A 12,996-nucleotide genomic window follows, 5' to 3' on the forward strand; every position below is an offset into this window, starting at 1 on the left:
TCAGGGAAACCATGTTTGAAATGAGTAGAAGGAAGCCTGAAGATCTTACCTGCAGTAGCTAAAAAATTGTCTACAAAGAGAACATGTGACAAGTTTGTTTTTCTTAAATAAATTCTTAAGGAGATTTTATTTCTGATCTTCAGTCAAAATCACATAAATTAAAGATCACTGGAGTTTAGAGATGGCAACCAAAACTAAATTAGCTAAAAAGTTCAGCCTTGAATATTACCAGTATTGCAAGGAATTATGTACATTTGAAATGTCACAACTTTTATCTATCCCTATACATACAATTTATACTCTCTATTAGAACAGATTGTGATTGTCCTCTGTGTCATCTTATGGAAGCAAAAAGTTTCCTTCCTATACACATTATTTTGGCACTAGATTCAAGTACATTTCTTTTATCAAGTGGAATCATTCACCTTTTAAGAGCTGCATTGGTACATGTACATCAACGGTTATGTACATAGGACAAGTATCTACTTAATATTTTGTTAACAAGAGAGTAAAACCTTAGCCAGACTAGCTATTCTGGTAAAATCAGCACAGAGATACACACTAGATCAGAAATGCATGTTCTTGTGTATGTATCTATCTGACTCTGCATGCTATATTGGCACAAGCTGTGCCATTGGTAATTTAAAGACATATTTATAGGTATTAAATCTGAACAGATCATCATGAAAATATACTATGATGCAATCTGTCAGTGAAACACATAAAATGACAATACTAGTTCATCTGGTTACTCTAAAAGAATGAGAACTTTGCCTGTTCTTTTCTTGACACACATGTAGATGCTACAGCATTGTATTTTCATGGTAGGATTGTTCTGCTCTAACAGGATGGTATCTGTACTTTCAACCTTTAATGACTGTCAGAAAGGTGAGGATAAGGGAGAACAATATCCATTCCTTGAGTTTGATTCAAATCCTTAATCAGACTGTTGATCTCAAAGTCAAGGCAAAAATTAGCTTGTGTCCAGCCCATGTATTGTGTAAACAGGATGATGGCAACATGACTCTATGGTATAACCAACTGTTGTGGCCTCTGCACTCTGACTACCCTACCTCAAAACTCCTTTGGCCAACTGTCCTTTTCCTTGGATTACACTTGGTGTGATGGAACATGATGTAATTCTGTAGTTAGTAAATGCGTTTACAGGATTACCAGAGTTCTCTCCATTAGTTTAAGCACTGAGACTTTTTTGCCCCCTTACATTGTTGGGATTTAGCAAAATAAAATCCATTTATATTGGTAGAAATTGGAGTTTGTGTAGTTGTAGCTTTTGTCTTTCATTTTAAAATTTTCTGTTCTCATACTTTCCCTTCCTCTGATTCTACTATAAAATCCCAAGTAATGGCTTGGGGAGAAGAAGTAGTAAACAGTAGACTGTATCCCTCCTGTACTGATGAGTGCAACAGGTCATAGTATATTTTCATAATAGCCTGCTCAGATTTCACATCCATAATCAGATCTGTAAGTCACCAAACAAAAGCTAATTGCATATCTTATGAAGGCTGTGAACACCCACATTGAAATCATGAATTTGGTAGGGATTGCTTTTGTGTAGCTTTCTTGGCAGTAAAATTGATGTAAAGAATATGTGCCAAAAAAGAATAAGGAAGAAAAAAAAAAGGTTGTAAGCAAACTAGACACCGTTACTATGGTTTTTCTTTAATGGAAACATTTGAAAGATATTTATCCTTGACATTTTGAAAGTGAAGTTCAGTCAATTGTGCAGAAGAGAAAGAGAATGTAGGTATTTATTCTGACTTAAAAGAATAATCTTCTGCTTTAACATTTTTTAAACTATGCATAGCCTTGAATTCAAATCCTTTTTTTATGAATTTGTTTATCTGACTATGTTACTTTGTAAAATAAACATGAAATTAATCATAAAAAAGCAATTTCATTGCCTAAATTTGTATTGTTCATAATGACAATGAAAGGAACAAAGAAAAAAACATCCAGAACTGTAGAAAAGATAATATTTTCAGCTCTACTTTTCATGTAATACTTCTCTAATAGGATATAAAGTTTACAAAATAGGTTGTTTTTTTACTGGTGAGAAATCATCTTGGAAGTTCATCACCATGAAACCCATCAAAACCACTATTAAGCTTCCATCCAGCTGTATTTTATACATGTTTACAGCCACTTCTCTGAGAGCTCCCTATTGAAAAACAATGTATGATGATGCAGGCAGATGTTGCAGTATCAATTACTTTATGCCAGAAGTCAGACTCAATTCCTGCAGACCTGGGAAACCATTACAGCAATGTCGTTGGAATTATTTAATACATCATGGCACTGAAATTTGTTGTGGGTGCGTTGGGTTTGCATGGCAAGGTTTTGGTAGCTGGGGAGCTGCAAAGGTAGCTTCTGTGAGAAGCTTATAGAAGCTTCCCCTATGTCTAAAAGAGTCAATGACAGCTGGCTCCAAGATGGACCAGACTGTGCCAATCTGATGGGGTTAGACCCTCTGGGATAAGATATTGAAGAAAGGGAGAAAAGAAAAAAACCCTGCAGTGGGAGAAAAGAGTGAGATGATGTGACATTATTAACTCTGCAGACACTAAGGTCAGTGAAGAAGGAGGGGAATAAGTACTCCAGGAACAAAGGCAGAGGTTTCCCTGCAGCCATGGAGACCATGAGGGAGGCCACAGTGGAGCAGATTTTGACAGGACCTGTAAACCTCTGTGGACTGAGAGGAGTCCACACTGGATTGAGTTTGCTGTCAGGATTTGTGATCCCGTGGGGGACCCACATTGAAGCAGGCTCTTCCTGAAGGACTGCACCCTGACCAAGAGATTCAGCTGAAGCAGGGGAAGAGTGTGAGGAGTCCTCACTCTGAGGAGGAAGGAACAGCAGAAACATGTTATAAACTGACTGTTTACTTCTATTCCTTGTCCCTCTTTGCAGCTGAAGGGAGGAAGTAGAGAATTTGAGGGTAATGTTCAGCTCAGAAAGAAAGGAAGGGTGAGGTGTTTTTCAGATTTAATTTTTATTTCCCATCCTACTCTGATTTGATTTCCAGTATTTTTTCCCCCCTAAGTGGAGTCTCTTTTACCTGTGGTGATAATTGGTGAGGTAACTCTCCTTGTCCTTATCTTGACCTACAAGACTTTCACTGTGTTTCCTCTCCCATGACCAGTTGAGGAAGGGACTGACAGAGAACCTCTAGTGGGCACCTGGAGTCCAGATAAAGTCAACCCACCAGTGTGAAAGAAAAAAAGGTATGCACAATTGTGTTTGCAATATGGATACTTCCAAGAGAGTATTTACTATATGTTAGTGGTGTGGGCAAAGAAAGAGTTGACAGCACTTAAAAGAGTTATGGCAGAAAAAGATTCTCACTGGAGTAACCAGGTCAGAGAGAGACTCAATTGGGAAAGGAGTGGATGATGTAAGGGTTACAGTAGGAGAATGTCAGATGGAGAGAAAGAATGTATTAGTGTTTGAAAAAGGTTGGAAAAAATCAACAAATAGCCACTGCTACTTAATTGCCTGAAAGCCAAAAGAAAAGTATATGCATATAGTTATTGGAGTCATCAGATATTTTGTCCACTTTCTACTGAGGGTTGTTTCAAAGAATGGAGCAAGTTAGGCTCCTCTGTAGGGTGAGTGCAATAGAGAATGAAAGGGAAGCTAGTCAGACAAAAATGTTCACTTTATTTTTTTTAGTTACTGTGAAAGCAGCTCTGTGTCTGCACTTTGTAAACACTGTGAGAAGACACTGCAAGATTTGAGGTCTTTAAATGTGAAGGCTAACTATACATTGCAATGATAACTGTTTCTCTTGAGATGTCAAACTTGGAAATTACTTTTTCTTTCTACTTCACCCATGGACTGAGATAAAAAAATCAAGTCTCAAGAATTTCTGTGAACAATCTTTGTTTCCTAAACCTTGGCTGAAAACAATCTATTGTTCTGCTTTAACTTCTTTAAAAAGACCATAATGTTGCTACACGTTAAAAAGAAATTACAAATAACAAATTTGATCAAATATATCAAAAGTTATCTAACTTAACAATTTGCTTCTTAACAAGTGGTATGTTTTTGCTTGAACAATCTTTTGAATTAAACAATATGAGACGTTTGGTTTCCAATACAAATTTTTCAGGTGGGAGGAAATGTAGTTAAAAAAATTTGTGCACGTCACTGATTCCAGTTGAAATGAGAGTTAAAAATATCAGTGCACACAGAAAAGTAGTAATCTTTTGTCTCACAATCTGTAACAGACATTAACATTTAGATCCTGAAGACATTTAGTGTTGTTTTTATCTTGTTTCTGCAGTGATTTGGCATCATTTGGAGAGAGTCCACTGCAGGGCCACCAAGATGCTCAGGGGACTGGAACATCTTTCATACGAGGAAAGGCTGTGGGACCTGGGGCTGTTTAGTCTGGAGAAGAGGAGACTGAGGGGGATCTTATTAACATTTACAAATATCTAAAGGGTGGATGTCAGGAGTTTGGGACATCCCTTTTTTCTATAGTTGCTAGCAACAGACAAGGGGTGATGGGATGAAGCTGGAACACAAAAAGTTCCACTTAAACATAAGAAAACACTATTTCACTGTGAGGTGAGGGAGCCCTGGCCCAGGCTGCCCAGAGGGGTTGTGGAGGCTCCTTCCTTGGAGGTCTTCAAGACCCTCCTGGACATGTTCCTATGTGACCTGATCTAGGTGACCCTGCTTCTGCAGGGGGGTTGGACTAGATGATCTCTAAAGGTCCCTTCCAACCCTACCATTCTATGATCATAGTGTGAGGATTCATAGATTGAGAGATAATAATTTAATGAAATCTAAAACCAAAAGCCTGAGCTGCCAGGTATTTCCTTAGAGTGGAAAATAATTTTTGATGTGTTCATCATCACTTAAAGTTGTCTCCTGAAATTAAATGTAATCTGATAAGACTATGTACTTTGGACTCACACAGGATCCTGCTCTCACTAAATCTGAAAGCATGTGAAGGGTATTGCACAACTCCAGTGTGAATTGTACCCTCCACAGTGTAGTTTTCTTCAAAGATGGAAACCAAAGTCTAGTGTTCTGTAGCTTGCTCAGAGGCAGAGTTGAGGACAAGAAGCTTCTCCTTTCAGGCATCTGTACATTGTGCCTTACATTCTTTTTCCTATTTCCAACTCTTTCTTTTAAAAAACCTGTTTGTGTCATTCTGCCCAGGGGAGACACAGAGGGAATGGAAGCTAAATCTAAAGCTCATGTACCACATACATTTATTTTATATAAGCCTGTACAGAAATTTAGAACTAGTTAATTTTTTTTCTCCACTGTCATGTTGGAAGACATTTCCAGACCTCGTTTCTCTTAGAAACTGCCTTCTGGTTTTGTAGCATACAGTTACTCATGGTAACTCATTGCCTTTTGTTCTGGTGCAAAGATTGCCCTTGAGCTTAAATAAACCCTTTTCTTCCTTGTTCCCTTTCTGTCTCTTACATTTCAGTGAGTGATCACAGCTTCTCTGTGTGAGGCTTGCCAGCCCGAACCAGCAAACTGCTTGTCACGAACAGATGACTTTTTACAGAGCATGTATTTTTACTTCCAGTCACAACGAAGGACTATTCCATTCCTTTAGTACCAAGCTCTGAAATACACGTGGCTTGCTTTCTTGCCATCATTTTAGAGTGGTCAGGGAATAGATTCTGCAGAGAAACTAATCAGAAGGCCAGTGACTGAACTTGTTTTTTTGCTGAAAGCCCATTCCCAGCGTTGACAAGAACTGCTGTTTCTATGAAGGTGGCTTTGCTTTTGCAACATGTGGGCTCCTTCATGAAATACTGAAAATTAAAGTGCTCTCCACAAAGTATTTTCTTTAGCTGATGGTCATCCTTTGGCCCACAAATAGGAGTGTAAAGGACAAGAGTTGGGAAGAAGGCACTTCAGAGTGAAGTCCTGCAGAAAATCCTCACAAGATCTGCCAGTGGTTAATTTAGTCTTTTTCCTCCTGTCTTTGTTACGCCTCGGGCACTGCTGTGGCTGGAACTGTTTAACTGGAGAAAGGATTTTTTTCTGGGAAGTTTTTTTCTTTCCCAGTTACCTTGGCTTCTTCCTCACTGACCATACAGGAATTCCAGTGTCTTGCTCTGGTCAGCTTCAGTGAGGTGTCTCAAAAGCTTCTCCAAGTAGCTGTATGAGCTGTATGAGTACTTAGGGCTGTGTATGATTTTTACTGCTTGAGAGCTGCGGTGAATTTGTCATGTAAAAAAAACTAAACTTTTTAGATGTTTGACTGATTCTGATCCCTGAAAGGAAAAAAAAATAGCCTGTATCTTTCAGAAAAACTTGTTGGATGGTTAAAGGTCTGTCATTAGCTTATTAATTGTTGTATGCAGTAATAGATTCTACTGTGTTGAGGGAGATGAAGCTGTGCAGACTTTGTCTGATTTGCTAAATGCTTCATTATTCTTCCCAGCTGGAGTTTTACTGTGCATGTATTTTTCTGTACTGTGCTATAAAAAGAATATGCTGCTGCAGGGTTATGGCAACAAGCAGGCAACACACTCACTGTACAAGTGAGTCATTTGTGTCCAGAGACAAAAGGTGTGGACAATAGGTTCAGACTGTATATATGATCTTTATTAACTTTTGTTTTTAATAGATTATCCTTCTGGTAAATTGTAACAGCAGCAGGTGCATACATCAGTCTGGCAGATAGCAGCTACAGAATAGATATTCATCTGTGCTCACCTGTAGCACGTAACTTATCCAATGTCTTGCATAAGAATATACAAATCCATGATTAAGGCATCTGGATATAAGGACTATCTGTGCTCGAAGGGATGGAGATATAGGCACAAGATCAACTTTTCAAAGGCATCTGAGAAGCCAAGGATGCTTGAACAGGCAATATAACTAACTTCCTCCAATTTCCTAAAAACCACAGTGTGATCTTTGTTAGCATTTCTGTAGGCCCAGAGTTGCTTGTCTGAGGATGCTTAGATACTTCATGGAGTCTGTTGCATGGTAATTGATGTGGTAAATTCCACCCTGTCTCTGAAAATAAATGCCAATAGCTTTGATTTTCAATTACTACAGAAGTTTTTGTGACTTAGAGCTAAACAGTGTTTAGTTAGTACTTTTCCTTCTTTATCTGTCATAGAGGTTTCCCACTTCTCTCTAGGGCAACATAAATATCACCACTCTTTATTGCTGAAGTCGAATAACTTACACAAATATCCTACAGCAAATCTGCAAAAAACGCAGGGGCTGGAACTCCCACATATCCACATAGTAGTTCTCCTTCCATCCTTCTTTTTATGAATGGAGCCCTACATGGTCTTTGAGCTTGTTTGTCCTTTCACAGGTTCAGGGGCCTGTACTGAATTTAGCCTAACACAAGCTCAAGCCGAGCTGGCAGTTGCACTGGTCATTGGAAGTCAGTTGTGGCAGGGTATGTGCATGCAGATGGAGAAAGGCTTTGTAGGGCTCCAGGTCCCTGAGAAAAACAGATTTGCTTGGAAGCTGGTGCAAAATCTAGAACACAGTACAAAACATTGTCAGTGGCCTGTGTTGCAAAGCAAATGGGCTGCTGACCCTTGTTGCAGTTGGGAGCTTCTATGAGGCTTTATCACTTGATACTTGATGTTGAAATAACTAGGTCCAAAATCTGTGAATATGTGTAAGCTTATTTTGCCAGTGATATATACAGTCATTAAATATTCTTAGGGTCATCAAGAAGGTTCAACAAGTGTAGAGTCCTGCCTCTTGGAAGGAACAGCCCCATACACCAGTACAGGCTGGGGCTTGACCTGCTGGAGAGCAGCTCCAGGAGAGAAACCTGGAAGTGCTGCTTGATATCAAAGTAATCATGAGCCAGCAGTTGTGTTCTTGTGGCCAAGGTCGATGATATCCTGTGATACATTAAGGACAGTGTGTCCAGCAGCTCAAGGGAGATTCTTCTCCCTCTGTCCTAGTGAGGCCTCTTTGGAATCCTGTGTCCAGTTGTGTTCCCCCAGCTGCAGAGGGACAGGGAACTGCTGCAGAGAGGCCGGTGCAGGGCCACCAAGATGCTCAGGGGACTGGAGCATCTTCCTTCTGAGGAAAGGCTGTGGGATCTGATACTGTTCAGCCTGGAGAGGAAGAGGCTGAAGGGGAACCTCATTAATACTTACAAATATTTGAAAGTTGTTTGTCAAGACAATGGGGCAACAGTTTTTTTCTGTGGTGTCCAGTGACAGGACAAGAGGTGATGGACAAAAGCTGGAATACAAAAAGTTCCACTTAAGGAAAACTTCTTTCCTGTTGAGATGAGGGAACCCTGGACCAGACTGCTCGGGGGGATGTGGAGGCTCCTTCTTGAGAGGTCTTTAAACCCACCTGCACATATACCTGTGTGATCTGATCTAGGTGGGACCTGCTTTGTCAGGGGTTTGGACTGGATGATCTCTAAAGGTCCCTTCCAACCCCTACCATCCCTGTGCAGGAATGTAGTAGATTTACAGACGACCACTGCCTCTATTTGAGAACTGGCAGTAAATCTCACAAATAGTTGATCTGACAGTCACAGATATAACAGATTTATCATAAATCAAAGTAATAGTTCCAGATTTTGCAGTTACAGAAGGCTGGTAACCCAACAGATTGTTGTGGGGCAAATGGAAAGAGGAGAATATCTCTTCAGGCAACACCAGCATGCACGAAAGCATTCACATTGATCTCAATTATCTCTAAACATTTTGGAACTTTGATGGAGCACTAGACTGAAGTACTCTTATACTGCAGGTTTATCAGCAATTGGGGAAAGAGGCAGTATCCATTTCACCCAATACATCTTCAAGGGAGTGTAAAATAGTAGTTTGCATTATTTGTGGTTTCTGTTGCTTATCTAGCAGGTGTAAAGAGTGGGGAATTAAAGGTTGGTAGTCAGTGTTGCTAATGTGAAAGAATCCTTAGTAACAAAAGCATGTACTGTTATAATAGTAATGGTTTGAATATCTTATTTGGTATAATTACACACATCAGAAAAGCAGTGTAGTTAGTACTTTGCCTTCTATTTAAAAGAGGTATTTTTCATGAAATACAAATTACACCCAGACCATTCTAGATGTAAATTAGTCTCACAGGAACACGGACAAAGAATGAAATTCACTCTCAGATCTGTAGTTCCCTGATGAATCATTGTGTGTAGGCATTAAAGCTATTAAAGGACACAGTGACTACTTCATGCCAGATATCCTGTCTAGTGGAAATCCCTTTCTACAGAGGTTATGATCCTGAACTCAGACAGTGCAGCATTTTGTTAACTTTTTATCAGACTCTGACATATAAGTGTCTAAACAAATTATAACTTCTCAGAAGCAAGAAGTTCTATGGTGGTCATAACAAACAGGCTGGAAAGATGTGCTTTAAGACTTTCAATAGAGTCCTTAAATGAAAAGTTCAGAAATCCCAGGAGATGGAGAGTCCATTTAAAAGTTTTATGAGTTTTTAATGCAGAGATAAAAATTCTGAATTGGCATCCACATGGCCTCTCTTCCATTGCATCCCTTGTATGAAACCACACATTTTCTTATTAAAGTGAAATAAAAGATTAATTCTTTTTATTCTAAATCACATCAGCACAGAGTAAACTGACAGAGCAAGTTCTTGTGAATTTAAAACCTTGACAAAAACTATTATCAGCATGTCATCTGGCTTCTCCCAGAGACTGTCTTGCTGGAAGTTGACAGGACACAGAACAGAGAAAGAAGTGTGAGGGTCCCTGAGCACAAGGCTTCAGTTTGGTATAGGTTTCTGTAAATTATACATTAGAAATATAAGGGAGAACAAACTAGTCCAGAGTGCTTCAGGCCCTAGGCATGAAATAAAGGCACAAGAAGTGAAACATCTTGGTATGTGAATAATTTTTATTGCAGAGTCTGAGAAAAGGATGATAATGCACAGTGCCTTCAGTCCTTCTCACAGTGCATTCATTTATTCTTATTACTGTAAGGACTCAAAGGTGAAAGAGCAGATACAGCAGTGCAGGTTGCATATATGAGGAGCTCTGCTGTGGCAGAGGATTTAAGATGGCACTCCAATAGATTGACTGTGCTGCCTGCACTGCAGCATCTCTTTGTCAGCCATGCCGGGATCAGACTTGAACAAATACTTGTGCAGAGAGCTGGAGCTTTAAATTTCTGCCTGTTAGGAAGACAGAGAGTGCAGGAAGCCTGTGACCCTTTTTATTAAAGGAAGAACTCACAGATGTCACTCCTCAATGCAAGAAGCTCTCTGTTGGAGGGAAGCTGCATTAAAAAGCATCTGCTGTGTCAATATTATATGTCTCATTTCCAGTTCTAGCTGAGGGCATTTAACACAACCTGATGTCTATGAAAGCAGCTTTAAACACTTTTGCATTCCTCTTTTCCCAAGCCAGGCTTCAGTGGAATGGATTCCAATCTTAAAGGCTGCTTCATCTTGGACAGTCTATCTGCATCTTGAGGGACCTTTAAAGCATCAGGGAAATGGAGTTTGGCCAGATACTTGGCATACCTATTTCTTCTCAAGTCACAAAAGAGCTGTTTTATATGTGCAGTTAAGGATAGAAGCTTCTACAGAAGGCCTAAGACAAATCAGGGCCTTGTTTATGGAAAATTTTCTCATAACTGTGAATGTGTGGTAGGCAAATTGCAAGATTCCTTCTTCCTGGAGGAGAAACTCTCCTGATAGTTGATTAGGCAAAATTTCCTTCAAGGTGAAAGTGAACTAAATGGGGAAAGAAGCCTACAGAACTTGGAGGGAAAACATTACTCATTCTTACTAATTTTCTACAGTAACCTGGCCATTTTTAATAACAGTTTCTGAGATGGTAATTCATCATAAGCTGGCTCACTTTGCTAGTCTTGGTACACTGAGCCTGACTTTTCTAAGAGTACGATTAATAACTTCTTCTGCCTATTTGTGATTTGCCATCAAGTCTGTCAAGTGTCTGAGCTTTAAATATATACATTTGAAGTACCTTACAATCCTTATGTTTTGAATCTCTAGTATAGTGTGTCCTTGGCCTCTTGTTCAAATGAAATCCCTTCCAAAAGCTGGAAACATCATAGTAATTGAAAATTAGCTAGTCCTGCAGTTGTTAAAAATTATCATCACATCCAATTCAGATACCTTATGAAAAATGCAACAACATGGCAATTGTACTTTGTGTCCTGGTGTCTGACCTTCCTTTGCTACTGCCTTTGTTAAACACAAATTAATTTCCCCTGTGAGTTGGACTAGATGATCTTTAGAGGTCCCTTCCAACCCCTATTGTTCTGTGATTCTGTGGACATGTGAAAATCATCTGTTGACACTTTTTTTTAAAGCACCTTCAGAATGAGTTTCTGTCCACAGCAGCACAGTTTGCTGCTCTTTAACATGGGATTGGGAACAGCCTAGGAGTTCCCTGCTTTGCCTAGAACAGCAAAAAACTCATCTATTGACATTTTAGGAGGTAATTTAGAAACTAGTTGACGGGACCTTCTTGTATCCTATTTCACCATATTTCTCTCTTGTCAGTTTATTCTGATCATCTCTCCTGATTTGGCACCTCTGTGGTAGTTTTGATTAATCCCTAAAAGACTTCACCAGCCTCTATTAAAATAGTGGAACAACCTTTGCAAGTCGTCTTTCAGTTGCAGAGTGGCTTTTATTCAGATAAATATTTGCATGCACATGTTATATGTGTGACTAATATGACTCTAAATATATTTTAAAATATATTAAATGCTTTTAAAACAAATTAAAACAAGTCTTGGATGGAAATGACATAGCTTGTAACAGTTTAAACTGGTAACTGAGATGTGATTGCATGACATTGAGTTCAGGAACTCAAATTAGGTCAAATATGAAGGAAAGCAGGAGCAACAAAATAGAGACTTCAGTCTGTCACAGGTGTGACAACAATACTGGTCAGTTTAGAATAACAATTTTGGTTATAAAAATGAAAGGGAGATAACATAATGAAGCGTAGTTATTTGCACATTGGTGTCTATATGGCTCATTAAAGAGTGTCAGTATAGTTCTGTGATAAGATTTTCACTTCAACTTGTTTTAAAACAAGGAAAAGGAAAAATTGTTTGGAGTCCTGATTGATAATAAGCTAAACATGAGCCAGCAATGTGCCCTCGTAGGTAAGAAGGCCAATGGCACCCTGGGATGCATCAAGAAGAGTGTGGGCAGCAGGTCAAGGGAGGTTCTTCTCTGTCTCTGCTCTGCCCTGGTGAGGCCTCATCTGGAGTCCTGTGTCCAGTTGTGGGCTCCCCAGCTGCAGAGGGACAGAGAACATCTGGAGAGCATTCAGCACAGGGCTACCAAGATGATCAAGGGACTGGAGCATCTTTCATACGAGGAAAGGCTGCAGGAACTGGGGCTGTTTAGTCTGGAGAAGAGGAGTCTGAGGGGGGAGCTCATTAATAGATACAAATATCTAAATGTTGGATGTCAGGAGGTTGGGGCAGCACTTTTTTTCTATAGTTACTAGCAACAGGACAAGGGGTGATGGGATGAAGCTGGAACACAAAAAGTTCCACTTAAATATAGGAAAAAACTATTTCACTGTGAGGTGAGTGAGCCCTGGCCCAGGCTGCCCAGAGGGGTTGTGGAGGCTCCTTCCCTGGAGGTCTTCAAGACCCTCTTGGACATGTTCCTATGAGACCTCATCTAGGTGAACCTGCTTCTGCAGGGGGTTGGACTAGATGATCTCTAAAGGTCCCTTCCAACCCCTACCATTCTAAGATAGATATCTATTCTTCTTATTTATGAAAGATACCCTTGACAGAAATTACAGCAGCTTTAGTGGTCACTGTCTCTCATCATCATCACCATAACATATATATGTAATGATAAGATAATTTTAAGGCTCAATAATTTCTCTATTTTTTTTTTGCCACAATGAAGTCCACATTACCTCCTCCTCTGCCAACAGCCTGAACATCTCAGTGACTGAATGAAGAGGAAAATGGGAGTTATTACTCATGGAAAAAAAACAAACCACCTTTAGTCCCT

This window comes from Colius striatus, chromosome 13 (assembly GCF_028858725.1).
Source record: "Colius striatus isolate bColStr4 chromosome 13, bColStr4.1.hap1, whole genome shotgun sequence".
NCBI classification, from domain to species: Eukaryota; Metazoa; Chordata; class Aves; order Coliiformes; family Coliidae; genus Colius; species Colius striatus.